The sequence below is a fragment of the Salarias fasciatus genome, chromosome 17, assembly GCF_902148845.1.
Source record: "Salarias fasciatus chromosome 17, fSalaFa1.1, whole genome shotgun sequence".
NCBI classification, from domain to species: domain Eukaryota; kingdom Metazoa; phylum Chordata; class Actinopteri; order Blenniiformes; family Blenniidae; genus Salarias; species Salarias fasciatus.
Window position 1 is genome coordinate 2,196,948 of NC_043761.1, and position 17,903 is coordinate 2,214,850.

The 17,903-nt window shown below is 45.5% G+C and overlaps 1 long non-coding RNA gene across 1 annotated transcript; it reads right to left on the reverse strand.

The window, feature by feature from the left end:
- Window positions 1–386: 386 nt before the first annotated feature.
- LOC115404597 (uncharacterized) lies at window positions 387–1,098 on the reverse strand. Its single transcript, XR_003933368.1, has 3 exons — window positions 1,022–1,098; window positions 587–913; window positions 387–406 (listed from the first exon to the last, which is right to left on the reverse strand). It is a non-coding gene; the product is annotated as an uncharacterized LOC115404597 (long non-coding RNA).
- Between the last annotated feature and the right edge of the window lie 16,805 nt (window positions 1,099–17,903).

Here is a 17,903-nt window from a genome sequence, read left to right on the forward strand (position 1 = left end):
CTCCGCAGCAAGGAAACATCACCGCTGTCCCACTCAAAGATGCAGCAGGACAGCTTGGCCATGAAGGTGGGGTACAGGGGATGTGCCTCATTGGTGCATCCAGATGCCAGCCGCCGCACGAAGTGGTAGATGTCAAGTTTTACAACCACATCTGGCCACCCACCAAAGCTCTCTTTCAGCTTTGTCTGTTCTCCTTGCTGCGTGCAGCAGTCAGTGTCAACATAGAGGAGTGAGGAGGAGCCACTCCAGCATCACTGTAGCGCCGGATGAGCCCAGCAGCCATCATGTGGAGCCCAGGACCCTCCTGAGCAGTCAAGACACTGATGAGGATTTGGCCCACCTCATTACTCACTGATGACAGCCACAGACCAGTCCCTCTGGCAACGCCAGACAGTTTTTTGGTGATCTATAATGACACAAAAGCCCACATACAGTGTTGTGATTTCAGATGGGACGAAGCACATTAGTATCACATTTCATCTTCATAAAAACCACAGCATTCAGAGTTCAGGTTGTGATTTAGTGTTGTCATATATGACTGAAAATAATAATTTCATATCGAAGGATGTCCATCGAAGTGATCTACCTTTTTGGTGGAGTCCATTTTCAGGATGGTGCCAAATGTGGACGTTATTGTGGTTTTAATGTGGTCCAGCCTGCTCAAAATGTCTGGCCCATACAGAGCCAACATCCAGCGGTGACTTGGTACTGCTACTGGCTCAGAGGCTCCTGGAATGTGACGGGGAGCAAGCTGGGCCGAGCTGCAAAGTCAGAGCATGCCCCAAGATATCGGCAGAGGCGCTTCAGCCACTCCTCGCTGTGGTTTTCTTTCAGCTGTTTAACCAAACGTGTGGGGCTGTTTCCCAGCGTCCTCTCCCTCAAAAACCTAATGACACGGATGTCACATGCAAATCTGTTAAAAGAAAGAGAAAGATAAACAAAAGAGACACACAGAATTAATAAACACAGCTAGTGATCAATCTGCTTTGATTCCAAACATTTATCAATCTGGTTTACTCACTTCTGCGTCAGGATCAGCCTGAACTCCAGCCTGTGAGCCATATCCAGCTGGTCAAGGATGGTCTTGCTGGAGGAGATGTCATTTGTTTTGCACCCAACTGACTTGCATCTCAGAGTCTCTGTGATTAAAATACAATAACTGTCAATATCCAAGACTTTGCGCGCTCTCTTGTGGACACCAGCACCTGGGAGCTGCTTTCTGCACACAGGGCAGTGCAGCCTCACTTTCCACAAGTGATGCGGCATCCACAGGAGGAGCTTGTGGGTGAAAAACCGCTCTGGAGTAGGAGCCCGATGGTGAATAACAGCAGGCTCTGGTGGTGCGGACCACAACTCCAGGTCTACTCGCAGTCGCTGGTTTTTCCAGATGGCGGCTGAAATCCATCTCTGATCCTGAGCTGGTATCTTTTTTTTCATCTCCGCTGGCAGCCAGTAAAGCTCAGAACCTGGAGCTGTCTGTGCTTCTCCTGCTGGAGCGTGAACAGGGTCGGATGTGGAGAGCTCAGAGGGAGCAGTCGGAGGTGGAGCAGTCGGAGGTGGAGCAGATGGGACACACGCAGAGGTCGTAGCAGAGGACAGTTGCCCCTAAGTGGCAATGATGGCGCCTGGACACCCGCACCCACGTCCTTTTCTGGATCCTGGAGAGTGAGGGACTCCTTTGTTTCAGACTGAAGCAGCTTGTGAAGGAGCCACGCTGTATATCCATAAAGTACCATTTATAAGAGCTGATTCCAAATGCTCATCTGGAAGAAAACTGATTCCTGAATTTGACAGCAGCTCATCTTGATATTGACGTTTTCAGATGGACAGCAGTTTTTAGAACTCTTACATGAAGTCCATTTCATTGGAAAAAACAGATTCCTCCTCCCTCCTGAGTGTAATCTCAGCCTTTGTAGAGGTGAGACTCTGTCATGAGGCTGGTGGGGGTGAATGCTGTTGGAATCATTTAGATGCTTTTTCCACTTCCACAACAGTTTGATCTCAGGCGGGCCAGACCAGTTACAGTTGCACCCACGATTACCAGCTTTGCATTGAAGCTTTTTTCTTTTTTGACAATTCCAAATGTTTTCCCCAAATATTTCTCAGCTGGTGGGCCACGGACCACGTGGGTGTTTGCCAGTGAAAATAGAGTCCAGGGGGAAAAAGCTGAACGTCTATTCACAGAGCTGAACAGTAGATGGCGATAATTCCTTGTAAAACGGTTTGACACCCACCCTCAGGATTTCGTATTGGTTATTTTGACCCCATCTGTACAATTTAGTGCTCTGCTTGACTTTTTCTGGACTTCACGGGAGCAGTGCATTCATGCCAAGAAAAATAAGGTATTTTAGGAGCTTCTATGTATTATTTGAATATGTATGATTTTCTCAGTTAGTGTTTGAATTTGTTTTTAAATACTGGATAACTTCATGAGGGCCCCGTCCTGCCCACCCGCCCCTCATCAGCAGGCTTGGCTCAGTGAAAACAGCTGACAACTAAAAAAAGTCAATGCCTCATTGTGGTTTGGATGTTCTGGCCTGCAGGTTGTGTGTTTGACAGCCCTGCTGTGGAGCAGTGGTTCCATCCGGAGGGACCAAACGATGGAAGCAGGTGTACAGTGTGTGTTGCTGCCCATTCTGACAGCAGCGGGTTTCAGCTCAGGCACCACAGGCCCTGTAGGGAAGAAGAGGGACGATGGAGCTGGGCAGGAGTGGAGGAGGCGCAGACACTGTGGGTCTCTGGCCCTGAACTTTGACCCCCATAAGCTCCCTGTGCTCCCTCACTGTGACCCTAGAATCCTAGATGGCTCAATGTGAAAAAAGCAATTTCCCAATGGGAATGAATCAAGTATGACTGGGTAGTTTTTGTTTTTCAGTTTGTGGCCTTTTCAGATGTCAGGCCTTTGAAGCAATAAGTAATTCCATCATGTGTTACCCTCATAAACTTGGTTCTATTTCACAAAGTTTGACCTTTCTACTGTACCAGTATTGATTGCCACAGGTTACTCAGAATTCTGACTTTATTCTCATAATAATAAATCTCCATGCAGGACTTCAGGGATTGATTGTCCGCGGGCGGACATGCAGACTGGGCCTCAGGTGCTCTTCCCATATGGACACAAACAGCGTTGGTGTAACATGCTGGTTGATGTTGTTTTGTTCTGCTCCTCCTGGCGGTCCTGGTGTTCGGGGTGTCCGTGATGCTGATCGAGAAGCAGATCCAGAAACTGGACGAGTGGAGAGCGAAGCTCGGTGAGACGCTCCCGGCCGTGGAGCAGTCGTTCTGAAATTGATTTTGTGTTGAGATTTTCTGTGTTTAGGTCTGGGGTTTTCGATATATTCTCATATAAATATCATACACAATCGGACAATCTTTTTTTTACATTGTTTTTTACAAAAAATTAACTCGAGTAGGAGAGAGTTACACAACAACTTCAAGTAACATATTCATGAATGACCTCTGAACCTGACATACACCTTAGTAGCTGGAGTTCCAGACAAAGCTGCTTCACAGTCAGTCTCCAGTCTCCTCCTCCTCTAAGTGTGGCTGCTCAGCTGTGGGAATACAAGGATGCTGGAAAATGACAGGTTGACAGAGAGACAGGTGCGCGCGCACGGACACGGGCACAGGCGCGCACACACACACACACACACACACACACACACACACACACACACACACACACACACACTTTCTCCACTCTACTAAAGAACAAGCCATATGAATTTTATAGGACATGGGACCCTTTCTTGAACTGTTTGGACTGTTCCTCTGCACAGAAGTTGCGATCTGGCTTATTGTCCATAGCTTGGCCAAAGGAATCTTAAGACAAGGACTTATCCTCCTTTTCTTTCTTTTTTTGTTTGTTTGTTTGTTGTTGTTGTTGTTTTCTTCTTACTTTGTTTTTGTGATGCTCTGCTTTGTACAAAATGTTCAATAAAAATTTTAAAAAAAGATCAAGAAATATTCCTGCAGTATTAAATAAACTACATTCCCTTTCTCAAAATCTGAGGCTGTGACTCAGTGAATAAGCAACAAATAAGTTCCTCAAAGGTTCAACAACTGCATTAATGATGTAAAAAACTTTATAAGCATCAAATTCAAGTTCTATTCAACTTCATGAGCATTAATAATTCAGTCTAATATATCTTGGCTGCTTGGCAGTTGTTTGTTGACTCTGCTGTGTTGAACCATCAGTTTAAACTTCTCCTCTGTTGTTTGCTCACTTGTCCAGCGTTCCAGCCCCTTCGTTCCAGATGGTCACCTTCCTCCATTGTTCATCAGATCACTGCAGAACTCTCCATTTGCTTCCTGCTCACTGGTACTTTGGCTCCATCTAGCGGCGCTGATGTGTAACAACAATCTGGTCCTCGATGATAGTGAGACCCCATTTTGGAGAATTCAACTTTTGGAAAAAAACAATGCCTACATCCTTCTGCTCCACAATTTAGTAGGTGGAAAGAAAATATGCAGAAAATTGTAACATATGAAAAATTATTGGCTAGAGTGAATAATGACATGGATAACTTTGTTGAATCCTGGGCTCAGATTTTTGAAACATCTTAACCATTTTAGACACGGTGAATTAAAGTAGAGTACTCATTTTGTATGTTAGTTTGGCCACATTTTGTATTGTTCATTGCTGTCTGTTTTTGTTTGTCTTGTTCTAAGTTGTGAAAAAGAAATAAAAACTTGAATTACAAAAAAATACATTACAGAGCTGACCAATAACTGATGACCAAAATGGCAAAATGTGTGTGTGTGTGTGTGTGTGTGTTCCAGATGTTTGGAAGCTGCTGCTGAAGAGCTGTCCTCTAATGGATCATCGCCCTGCTCCAGATCCTCCTCCAGGTCCACAACACATCTCTCTGAAGGTCTCTTTACTGCTGTTGCTGAGGAACACAAAAGCTCTGCAGCGGATGGCCCAACACTAAATCCTTGCAGGACGCCGTGGCCTGGACACCTGTAAGCAGATAGAATCTTCACTACAGAAAGTCCACCCATGTGACACACAAAGACAGCCATAAATTACACTGCAAGTGAAAAGTATTACAACACAAAAATGATTCCAAATGATTCCACTTCATCACAAATAACTGTAGTCAGGGTGGCTCCAGACCTGCTCCTCTCAAATGAGGCTGAAGAATCCTCAAGGATAGCTGTGTGCTCACAGAGGGGGTCTGCAGGGGGCCGGTCTGCCGTGAAACATCCCTGGATGCTGGAAACTGTGTGGATGCACCGCTTCGGCTGGCCTACAAAGAGAGGACAGAGCTGACACCAACATCTTCTCAAATATGGACTCACAACAGCTACCAGCAGGGCAACAATGAGGAAAACAAACAGACACAATTGTAAAAAGTGAAGGGTTACAAAGACTGTTTCACTCCCAGTGTAAATCATATTGTAACATAGCCAAAGCTTGTTCGTCCAATAAACGTCACCAGTGCAAAATGTGGCTGGGTAACTTTAAAAGGTGAATTGGTGTATCTGAAAAAGAAAGATATTAAATACATAAATAAAGTTCTTTTGTACGTCTGCATGTCTTGTCATTATTATGTGAAACACACACTCATCAATGCGTTCCAGTATTTCAGTTTGTCATTGGTCTACACAATCTGTAGGGGTCCATGGGGATTCTTAAGAGGAAGTGGCTCATCAAGGTTGTACAGTAAAAGAATATGTTCAGGAAAATTACAAAATTACACTGCTTTGATAAATACATGGTAAAACACGGGAAACTACAGAGTAAGACTCCAGGACTTACACTGTAAGACACGAGCGTTAAGTACGCCATAGAGTCCGTAAAATATCATGCTATATTTTTGAGAGTTACCCCCACAGTTAAGGAAACTACGCATTAAAACACGTCAAACTACAGTATGAGACACCAGCGTTATAACCCCTAAGAGTCTGCAAAATGTCATGGTACATTTATGAGAGTTACCTCCACAGTTGAGGAAACTACGCATTAAGACAAAAACTACATTGTAAGACAACAGCACTTACACTGTCAAACACAAGTGTAAGTAACCCTCAGGTTCCGCGAAATAACATGTACATGTCCGACAGTTACCTTCAAAGTTGAGGAAACTACACTGTAAGAGAAGGGAAGCTACTCTGTAAGACACGGGCCGTATTATAAAGTGCTGCCAGATTTTCTATGTTTAGGTCTGGGCTTTTCTATGTATTCACATGTGAATATCATACACAATAGGATAATCTATTTTTAAACGTTTTTTGTTTGTTTTTTTAACAGTAAATTAACTCAAGTAGGAGAGAGTTACACAACAACTTCAAGTAACATGTTCATCAGTGACCTCTGAACCTGACATACACCTTAGTAGCTGGAGTTCCACACAAAGCTGCTTCACAGTCAGTCTCCAGTCTCCTCCTCCTCTCAGTGTGGCTGCTCAGCTGTGGGAATACAAGGATGCTGGAAAATGACAGATTGACAGACAGATAGGTGCGCGCGCACGGACACAGGCACAGGCGCACTCACACACACGCACGCACACACACACACACACACACACACACACACACACACACTTTCTCTATAATAACACATCATCCCCTCCTGAAACCTGGGTTAAAACTAATAGGTCACATTGTAAATGTTAGTTCAAGAGTCTGTAACAATAAGTCATTCACTAATTTAAAGATTGGTAAGTAGCTAAGTCACACGCAATGTGAATAGAAATATTCCCGGATTTCGGTGCCGATGGTGACCTTCATACAGTCGGCTATTGGATAGTGGTGATGATGTAGTTGATGGTTGTTTGATAGGAAAGTGACAAGGGAACCTCTACCTCCTCTTGATCCAGAGTCAGACTGATGGATTTGTTTGTTTTTTTCTATATTGAGAGTGAGGTGTTCCTTGAGACAGACATCATATTTTCCAAGTAAAAGAATGATCTCTAAAAAACAGCCATGATCAATAGTCTCATCATCTAAGGTGTGTGCTGCTTCTGCCTGCTTTCCTCTGTGACTCAAACCCCTTCTGCCGATGAGCTTGATCACATCTATGATGCGCTCCAAAACTTGTCACCTCTTGCATACTTGCTGTCTGTCATACTCATCGACTCTCAGGTGTATGTGGGTGAAGGTGGTCATGCCAGTGATAAAGGAGCTGCTATCTCAACATTACCAGAAGCCATGCAAAGAAAGCAGAAGAGTGTTTTGGTTTGTTCATTATATGTCAGTCATTTCTGGTTTGTTCCATCAAACAAAATGGCCTCTGCACTACAGGGCTGTCTGCCTTCTGCTTGTGGTGAAAATGGAGGAAGACGTCTAAGTCTCTGGCTTTGGCCTTGTGAAATAATCAACTGATGGGGGGAACCTGACTTCTTGTCCTTGGCCTTCTGCGTCAGCAGCATGGACATCAGACTACAAAAATGATTGGCAATGTGAATTGTTAGAGCAGTTTTAGTGGTTTACTATCAACAGCATTTGATATTAGTGCATGTGGGTTATGGTTGGGCAAACAAGCATTATTGTCATCAGCCTTACCATAACAAGTCTGGGATTCACTTCTCTGTCCACATCTGGGTTATATTTAATCTAGATAAGAGATTAATATTATTAATTATACTAGTTTACCAATCATCATCATCATCATCACCATCACGCATCATCATCAGTAGGTATTTTACATAAAAAAGAAAAAAATAATAAATTCTGGGATGTATCACTGAATTATTCTGATAGCGAACTTGTACAGACAAGTAAACAATTCATTAATTTATGGTCATTTAGTATTACAGCCAATTAATTGATAAGAACAGGTTAATTTCAACCAGATGACAACGTGGCTACAAAGGTGAAAGACCCCATCCCATCATAATTAGCAACAGCACAGCCAGGTTCACATCTACAGGAAATTTCGCTGTGCTGAATTATCTCACTTTAACCAAATACATTTTCATCAAAGCATCAACAAGTACCAAACATAACTTACTTGCCGGTCATGAAGGGATTTTCTCTTTTTGTCCCTGAGCTTCTCAGCGCCACCTTTTCCTTTTGTTTTGTTTTGTTTTGTTTTTCTCCATATTTTGTGCATTCTTGCATCCATCCAAAGTTGCCGTCAGATGTCCGTCTCGGCTGTGTGTGATTGACAGTTGACAGCAGCTGCAGAGTGAGGGAGTGGGTGGGACGTAACCACCGCAGGGATGAAATGTGATTGGCTATCAGCAGCAATCACAGGTAAACCAGCCTATGGCATCAGGAGCTGTCCAGCTGACAGTCCAGCCTCCTTGTGGAGCGGACCATAGCGCTGTTGGCGGTGTCGCGTCAGACTTTTTTTTTTTCTCGTGGTCCGACCGGCCCACTGAGGCAGCGGCCCACCGGGAAACCTCCCGGTGCTCCCGATGGCCAGTCCGCCCTTGGTTTCTAACAGGAAAAGACGTTTTCGTGTGTCTTTGGGTGAAGAGAAGCTCGAGCTAAAGAGCTAAAGCTAGCCAGCGTTTTTGTTTTGAACGAGCAAAACTCAAACAGGCAGGCATGAAGGAAAGAGAAAAAACGCTTTGGGGGTGTTTTTGGTGAGTTTTAGTTAATTAATTTTAGTTAATTCCAGAATTTCAATGAGTGAAAAAAACAACACGATAGAGCCGGGACGCGAACCCACGAGCTCTCGGGTGAGAGGCGTACGCTCTACCACTAGACTATTACTCCAGACGGTAAAAAGGGACGGTTAAGAAGAGGGTACATCAGAAATCCATTGTAATCTATGCTTCACATGTGTTCCAGCACCTGAAACTCCACAGTGGTGTGAGTGAACAACGCCACACCACCTCCACTCTTCTTTTGTCTGTGTCTGTCAAGCATTTCATCCCCTTCAATGCCAAAATCACTTCTCCACAGCACTGTTTGACCAACTTTCTGATGTTGCTCTGAAATTCAAATGGCATTTGAAGTGACCTACAAACAACATGGTGTTTTCAAAGTTGGTGTAAGGGCCTCAGATATTGAGGTGGATCATTGATCATCTGTTACATTAACAACAATCCTTATTTGTACAGTTTGGACTGTGTGAGTTTCAATCAATTCACACGTCTTCCCTTTTCCCACAAGGGGGCGCCACCAGACCACAAGTCAAGCTGATCTGAGACCGGGTCAGAGCTGTGTTTATTCTCCACATGGAAAGAGGGAAGTCTCCCAGTCACCCGAAAGCATTTCTACATTTCTCATATTTGGTCAGAAGAAAGCACAATGTGCTGCTTTGTGTGTGTGTGTGTGTGTGTGTGTGTGTGTGTGTGTGTGTGTGTGTGTGTGTGTGTGTGTGTGTGTGTGTGTGTGTGTGTGTGTGTGTGTGTGTGTGTGTGTGTGTGTGTGTGTGTGTGCGCGTGCGTGTGAGCGTGGGTGTGTGTGTGTGTGTGCGTGCCCCGTAGTGTAGCCTTGCGGTTAGCAACACAGGCCTGGGACTGCAGGGTAGCGAGTTCGGTTCCCGCATTAGCATACATACTGATCCACTGCAACACGATCGAGACACACATGAACCACTTTAGAACCGCAGAGCTACTCTGCGGGGGCTGCTTTTGCCCACATTCTTTACACCATCCTGTTTGCCAGCTTTCCTCCACCGTAACCTCTTCAATGTGCTTTTAGCATGCCAGCTAATGTTAGCTACTCTTGCTAGCATCGCTTCATTATACTCTGTTACTTTGGACATTTCTCCATTTTATTTTCACAAACTCATTTCTCTTTCAACAAATGAGCGAAAAACCACTGGAGAAAAACTCGAATACTCAACACGAAATAATATCAGGGGGACTTCAACACAACTTTATTTGCACATTAAATCAATCATAGTTCGCTCAATACTGCGCATTTTTTTCATCTGCAAACGTCATTCAAAGAGGCATGATAGAGGCCACAATTTTTGGCGTTTTCAAATGTTTATAATGAATAAAATAATATTTTAGAAGATGCTGGCAGTTCCCGGCATAAAGAAATGCCGCGCGAACACTATTTCAATTGCATATAATGGAGATGAGTGTGACTCCTGGTGCGACCACATGACAAGGTTGTCAAAATCCCACCAACCGAGTCCTGCCAGGTCGCCGACAGCATTGTGACATCGATTTCACATGGTCTGGCACACCTGCTCCGGTTGCGGCCACAATACCAGCGATTGTTTTCCACTTGTTCAGGTGCATGACGGGAAATTGTGACGTCAGAAAAAGCTGATTGGACGATTGAAAAAACTCACTTCCTGCTCTTCGCCCCGCACCTTCTATTGTGTTTCTATAGTTTTTATAAACAAACAAACAATCAATGAGAAATCGCCCTCCGTGCTTCACTCACGTCAGTGTTTTCTTTGGTGTATCCATTGTTCTGCTGCCGTTCTCTCAGTCATGTACCACTAGGTGGCGCCTGGGAGTGAAGCCCTCGAGTTTGTGTTACGAGCCTGTCGGGCTTCCGTAAGCTGGAGTTTCCAGAGTTTTCCACCAGCCCTTGTGTTTTTCTGAGTTAGCATTTGTACTTTTGTATTTTGCAAGTGAAATATTGTCAGTTTAATTTGTTCGGGAAGAAGGTGGAGAAGAGGGGGAGATGGAAAAAAAGGAGAATTGAGAGCTTCTTTCAGTTTTGCTTTCCTCAGCTATATCCTAGCTATTTAAAGTGCTGTTTTTGTTGTAATTGTTATCACAGCCACGTGAGTATTGTTTAATTATGCAATGTGCCAATTCACTTCAAGCAGTTTATATATATAAAACTGAGAAATTTCATTGAAAATCTTTTATTAATTTGCAGTGTCACTGCAGTAAAGTCACCTAGACTAGACTAGCTTTGGCTACAGATTGAAATGGATTAGGACTGATAAATGTTCTATGTGTGGCTAAATTCCTCCTAAGAGACAAGCATTAGGATCCAGGAAGTGAACTACAGACCAAAGACCTTGTGTCTTCCAGACCTCCAGAGACAAAGATGTGCTCTGCAAATCCATCTAACTTTATTACCAAGTCAGCATTAATGTCAGCTGCTTTTTTCTTGTTGTTGTTGTTAATGGGATGAAGTGAATATGAGACAGTTGTCGACTGAAGCCCGGGGTTATTTTGCTGATGTGTGTGTTCAATATCTAGAACATGAATAAGACTTGTATGTGTGTGTCATTTTCCAGCATCCTTGTATTCCCACAGCTGAGCAGCCGCACTTAGAGGAGGAGGAGACTGGAGACTGACTGTGAAGCAGCTTTGTGTGGAACTCCAGCTACTAAGGTGTATGTCAGGTTCAGAGGTCATTCATGAACATGTTACTTGAAGTTGTTGTGTAACTCTCTCCTACTTGAGTTAATTTACTGTAAAAAACAATGTAAAAAAAGATTGTCCTATTGTGTTTGATATTTATATGAGAATATATAGAAATCCCCAGACCTAAACACAGAAAATCTCAATACAAAATCAGTTTCAAATATGTGACACAATATGTTTTCCAGGAGCTTTTCCGTCTGTGCAAGATAGCCAGAGCCTTCCCAGTGAGCAGTGCAGCATGTGAGCGAGCGGCCTGGGTGTCCTCAGCATGTCCAAGCCTCTTCTTGGGAGAGTTTCAGCGCGGCTGACACTGTAGCTGAGGTGGATAAGTGTTCATTTCTACTTGAACACTTTTAAGGTTTGAGCACCTGTGGAAGCACCATTTGTAGTTGTGTCAATTAAATTATTGAACAAGTTTTGAGCACTTATGAAAGCAGAACGTGAACCTGTGTATTGTCCCAGGAGTTAAGCTGATGTATTTACATCACATCTGTAAATAGACAAAAAAGACAAACTATGCATTTACATAGTTTTACGTTGTTTCTTTTTTTGACTGAAAATGTGACGTACTGCACCTTTAAACGCTGGAGTTTCATCTCCTGACATGTGACGGCCGTCTGTCCAGCAGAACATGACTCTGATCGGCGAAATCAACCAGCTGCGTCTGGCCAGGACCCAGATCAAGGACTACAAGACTCAGGTCTCCACGTTCAGAAGGTCCAGCAGGCTCCGGCCCGCCTCGGATCAAGGAGCAGCGGGGGGGCCGAAGGAGGACGACCTCTGACCCCGTCAGCTCGGGGATCGGCTGAAGAACCAGCCTCAGTTCTTTTCTCTTCGTCGTCATGCAGCAGCATCAGCTTTACAGTGAAATCAGAGTGGAAATGTGTTTCTAGACTGAAGTCCAAAGAGGCTGGGCTGATCAGGAAAACAGAAGAGTCGGCATGTCGTCAAACTTTTCATGAGAAAAATATGAAGACAAGTGATAAAGAATTTTTCCAAACACATGGTTGACTTGGTTTGTCTTTATGAATCATTAAACAGAAGACAAAACAGCATTAAACAGATGAGCTGTCAGACTGTGGAACCCCCCTGGTCTGATCAGGCTCTGAAAGTGAGAAGATATGAGAACAGTAAACAGGCTCAGATGTTTGCAGACATCTTGGCGGCGGCGAGCTTCAGGTCTCTGGAGTGAGCCTGGATGCGCTGGTGGAGCTTGTCCACGGCAGCGGACAGGGTGTTGTAGATGGCCTGGAGGGGACAGGAGGAAGGCGTCAGCGTGGGAACAGGAAGTGGCCTGCCGCTGCTGCGGGAGGCCGCCGGTACCTGGGCTTTCTCCGTCTCCTCGCCGCCGACGTCCCTCAGGCTCTTGATCTCGGCCCTCAGCTGCTGCGTCTGGCCGGAGATCTTCCGGATCTTGTCGGCCATCTCCTCGCGCCTCTGGTGGATGTGGGTGCACTGGCTGAAAGAGCGGCTCGGGTCAGTGGGGGCGTGAGCGCGGTGGACGGCGTGCGGCGCGGAGGAGCGCAGGCCCGTACCCGAGCACCTCCTTCACGTGCTGCTCCTTCACCTCCTTCTTCTGCCGCCGGATGTTCAGCTTCATGTCCAGAGCTCGCTTCAGCTGGCCCTCCTCCACACACAGGTTCTTCAGCTCCTTCTGCAGCTTCACACGCACGCACGCACGCACGCATACACACACACACACACGCACGCACGCACACACTCACACACACACACAACTGCTAAACACAAGAAACTCATTTCCTTCAAAGAAAGCTGAGAAAAGAGCCACGCTCACACGCCTGCGTGTGTGTTTCAGTTTAACTATCCTTCCTAACCCTGTTGGAACCAGAGACCGGGAGACCATTTCCAGGACCAGGAGGTTGGTGCTGATCGCAATGAACACCTGGAGTAGGACGTGAATCTAGGATTTGTGGACCTGCGCTGACCCAAGAGGGGGTGGACAGAGGCATGTTGGGACGGACCGTTCCAAGCGACAGCCCGGACGACCCATGCTGTCTGACTGAAGGAGAAAGCAGCCGAGTGGTATCACATCTGTCACACTCGCCTCTCTAGGTTGAAGAGCTCCATACCTGGAGGAGAGGACACACCGGCCTCCTAACCTGAAGAGAGGACTGTGGGAAGTCAGTTGTCCACCGAGGCAGTTGAGTGTCAACACTCATCTCACCATTTTGTTTTAAACTGTTGCTTGTCTGAACATTGCTTTATTTATTCATTAATTGATGTACTTATTTATTTATGTACTTGGAGACATGCTTGCAGACCATGCAGAAATGTATGTTTTGCAGGAATGTTAATTTTGTGGTCCTAAAATCTGTTTTTGGCCAAGAGGGGGATTTGTGGGAAATCTTACATTTTATTTGAGTGCTTGCTTGCTTACATATAGTCTAGTGGAAATGGACTATAATATGAATGCATATAATGTGGCTTGTAAAACTGCTTGTGTAGCTTTAATCATAACCGGACGAGCCCCCAGAAACTGGGGACTGACTGAGCCACGAGGCTGGGAGTGAGGATGGCAAGGTCTGATGATCAAGGTTTTGTCCACTGTAGGGACGTTACTGTTGTGTTTCTGTGTGTTTGTCTGCTGTGTTGTCCCATGTTTGAGGAGGATGGTCACGAGAACGATTTCACAAAACACTGTGTTGCTTCCATCATCTCCAGCTGCAATCTGATGTCAGCGTACATGCAGGCAGTATCAAAATAACATACTGTGTAGTGGAAGCCAAAATGACCTTTCACAGTAAATGTCTCTTCTTATATCAACTATGTTATGCATTGTATGACATATAACAATCATCATGAATTTCTTAAAATGAAATTAAGCATATTTTACCACAGAAAATGGACAGGAACAATAAGATCAGAGGGTGTTTAAGATTGTGGTTACGAGTGTCATTCAGTGTCCAGTGAACCTTCACAAAGCAATCAGGAAGCAGCCATGAGCAGTCAGTCCCGCTCTCTCACCAGCACTCTGAAACATGTCCGCAGAAAAAAGGGATCTGCATCCAGAGCGTCTCAGGTTTACAGTTAGGCCCTCCTGAAGACACACAGATGTTTTTCACAACACAAATCTGGAGATGTCAGATTAAAACAAGCTTAATATGGAAAAGAGTAGCTGCAGTTTGGTGCTTGAGATGAATGTAAAAGTTCTGAAGTCACTGAAAGCTTCTACCAGATTGACATTTCAGTGAGACCGAGTCAGCTCAGCTGTCTTTCCCCAAAGGAAACAGAAAGCAATGTGGGCCCAACAGTGACTGAGGAGGACTTCTGTAGACAAATTAAAGTTTTCCAGATTAGTGATGTTCAAAAACAGAGAGTTGAGCGCTGTGTATCCAGGCAGTCAAGTTTAAGACTAATAATACTGGCTCACAGTCGCACATCTCAACAAACCAGTCCAAGCTAAAAACAACAAACGAGTGGTTATTTGATTGTCATTATAAAATTAAAAAAATGAAAATTCAAAGTTCTCTCTCAGGGTCAAGAAGGGATAAAAGCCGGCTGAATTTCAGTTTGTGTTTCTAGAGTTTGGGGAGATTGGTTGGCATCGCTGGGCGGAGTGCGGTCGCAGCTTCCTGGACGGTGGAGGGAAGACTGGAGCACAGTGAGAGCAGGACAGGTCGTCCCCCCACTGCTGGGGTCCACGGCTGCAGCAGGCCGGCTGCTCCTCGGCATGGCTCTATTCCAGACACATGATTGGTTCAGCAGGGAGCAGCTCTTTGTCATTATCCGTCAAAACATTGAAATATGGAATCTATCCAAAAGCTTATTGGCCGTGTTTCATATGTCTACGGAGGAAAAGTTATTTAGTGATCAGTATCTACGGTATATAGTTTTATTACCCAGCCCTACTCAGGGCGTGGTTAAAGCTTTGTCATCTGAAAGCAGAACTTTTCTGAAGCAGCACAGCAGCGTGCAACCACGCCAGAGAATGTGTTATTGAACCCTTTGTCTCTGCTGCATCAGAAGCACCAGGGTGAATGGAAACCAGCTGGTGTGGGAGCTGGAGTCCTGCTTGTCCTGCTCGCTCACCTGGTCCTGCAGAGAGAGGACAGGGTTGTTTGGGGAGATGTTGACGTGCAGGACGTGGAACTGGTTTTTCCTGCAGAGGTCGTAGGCGATGTTGGTGAAGGACGTGCTGGCCGTCTGGGGCACTCTGTTGTAAATGATGACCGTGTTGTCTCCTCTGGCCGGCGGCGGCTGGTCCTCACCGACACGCCGCTCAGTCTCAGCCACCTCTGGCTTGAGGAGGACGCTCTCTGAGAGGGACGGAGAGCAGGACATGTGAGGACTCCTCAGAGACTGATGGCAGACACCATTATATTCTTGAAGAAAGTTGTGACTAGCGTTTTGAAATGGTAACAAATTTAGCAGGAAGGTGATTATTAATGAACCGCCTCCCCCTATATCACTGCTGGCCAGTTAGCTGTTAATCATGTCAGTAAAAAGTTGAATTGACGTTTGTCTCATGGTACATGGCAGAAGCAGACCCCCCTGGGAGATGTCTGCCTGGATCTACTGAGAAGCTCCCGGGAGGCCCAGAATCAGACTCCTCGCTGCGATCAGGTGTGGTGAAGCAGGACCGAAGTTCTCCAGACCAAACACCATCCGCTGTGTTTCTGCGACGCCTCTCAGAACGACTGCTCCACGGCCGGGAGCGTCTCACCGAGCTTCGCTCTCCACTCGTCCAGTTTCTGGATCTGCTTCTCGATCAGCATCACGGACACCCCGAACACCAGGACCGCCAGGAGGAGCAGAACAAAACAACATCAACCAGCATGTTACACCAACGCTGTTTGTGTCCATATGGGAAGAGCACCTGAGGCCCAGTCTGCATGTCCGCCCGCGGACAATCAATCCCTGAAGTCCTGCATGGAGATTTATTATTATGAGAATAAAGTCAGAATTCTGAGTAACCTGTGGCAATCAATACTGGTACAGTAGAAAGGTCAAACTTTGTGAAATAGAACCAAGTTTATGAGGGTAACACATGATGGAATTACTTATTGCTTCAAAGGCCTGACATCTGAAAAGGCCACAAACTGAAAAACAAAAACTACCCAGTCATACTTGATTCATTCCCATTGGGAAATTGCTTTTTTCACATTGAGCCATCTAGGATTCTAGGGTCACAGTGAGGGAGCACAGGGAGCTTATGGGGGTCAAAGTTCAGGGCCAGAGACCCACAGTGTCTGCGCCTCCTCCACTCCTGCCCAGCTCCATCGTCCCTCTTCTTCCCTACAGGGCCTGTGGTGCCTGAGCTGAAACCCGCTGCTGTCAGAATGGGCAGCAACACACACTGTACACCTGCTTCCATCGTTTGGTCCCTCCGGATGGAACCACTGCTCCACAGCAGGGCTGTCAAACACACAACCTGCAGGCCAGAACATCCAAACCACAATGAGGCATTGACTTTTTTTAGTTGTCAGCTGTTTTCACTGAGCCAAGCCTGCTGATGAGGGGCGGGTGGGCAGGACGGGGCCCTCATGAAGTTATCCAGTATTTAAAAACAAATTCAAACACTAACTGAGAAAATCATACATATTCAAATAATACATAGAAGCTCCTAAAATACCTTATTTTTCTTGGCATGAATGCACTGCTCCCGTGAAGTCCAGAAAAAGTCAAGCAGTGCACTAAATTGTACAGATGGGGTCAAAATAACCAATACGAAATCCTGAGGGTGGGTGTCAAACCGTTTTACAAGGAATTATCGCCATCTACTGTTCAGCTCTGTGAATAGACGTTCAGCTTTTTCCCCCTGGACTCTATTTTCACTGGCAAACACCCACGTGGTCCGTGGCCCACCAGCTGAGAAATATTTGGGGAAAACATTTGGAATTGTCAAAAAAGAAAAAAGCTTCAATGCAAAGCTGGTAATCGTGGGTGCAACTGTAACTGGTCTGGCCCGCCTGAGATCAAACTGTTGTGGAAGTGGAAAAAGCATCTAAATGATTCCAACAGCATTCACCCCCACCAGCCTCATGACAGAGTCTCACCTCTACAAAGGCTGAGATTACACTCAGGAGGGAGGAGGAATCTGTTTTTTCCAATGAAATGGACTTCATGTAAGAGTTCTAAAAACTGCTGTCCATCTGAAAACGTCAATATCAAGATGAGCTGCTGTCAAATTCAGGAATCAGTTTTCTTCCAGATGAGCATTTGGAATCAGCTCTTATAAACGGTACTTTATGGATATACAGCGTGGCTCCTTCACAAGCTGCTTCAGTCTGAAACAAAGGAGTCCCTCACTCTCCTGGATCCAGAAAAGGACGTGGGTGCGGGTGTCCAGGCGCCATCATTGCCACTTAGTGACTGTGGTCCGGATCAGCGGCATCAGGTCTGCATCAAGGCCTCCACCGTGTGGAGCTGGAGGCTGGCTGAGGCGCAGGACCAGCGTTGATTGGTGAGGGGTCCACAGACATCCAGTGTGCTGATTTCAAACTGTTATTTCACACAGTCAAAGTGTCTCCAGTGGATCGTTCAGGTTGGAAATGAGGGTCAGGAGGGTTTTTTTTTTTTTTTTTTTTTTTTTTTGAGGACATTGATGTCAAGACTACAAAGTCAGAGAATCAGGCAGCTCAAAAAAGGCATGGTCATGGATGTCATGGACTGTTTGCTCCTCTCTCTCTTAAACCC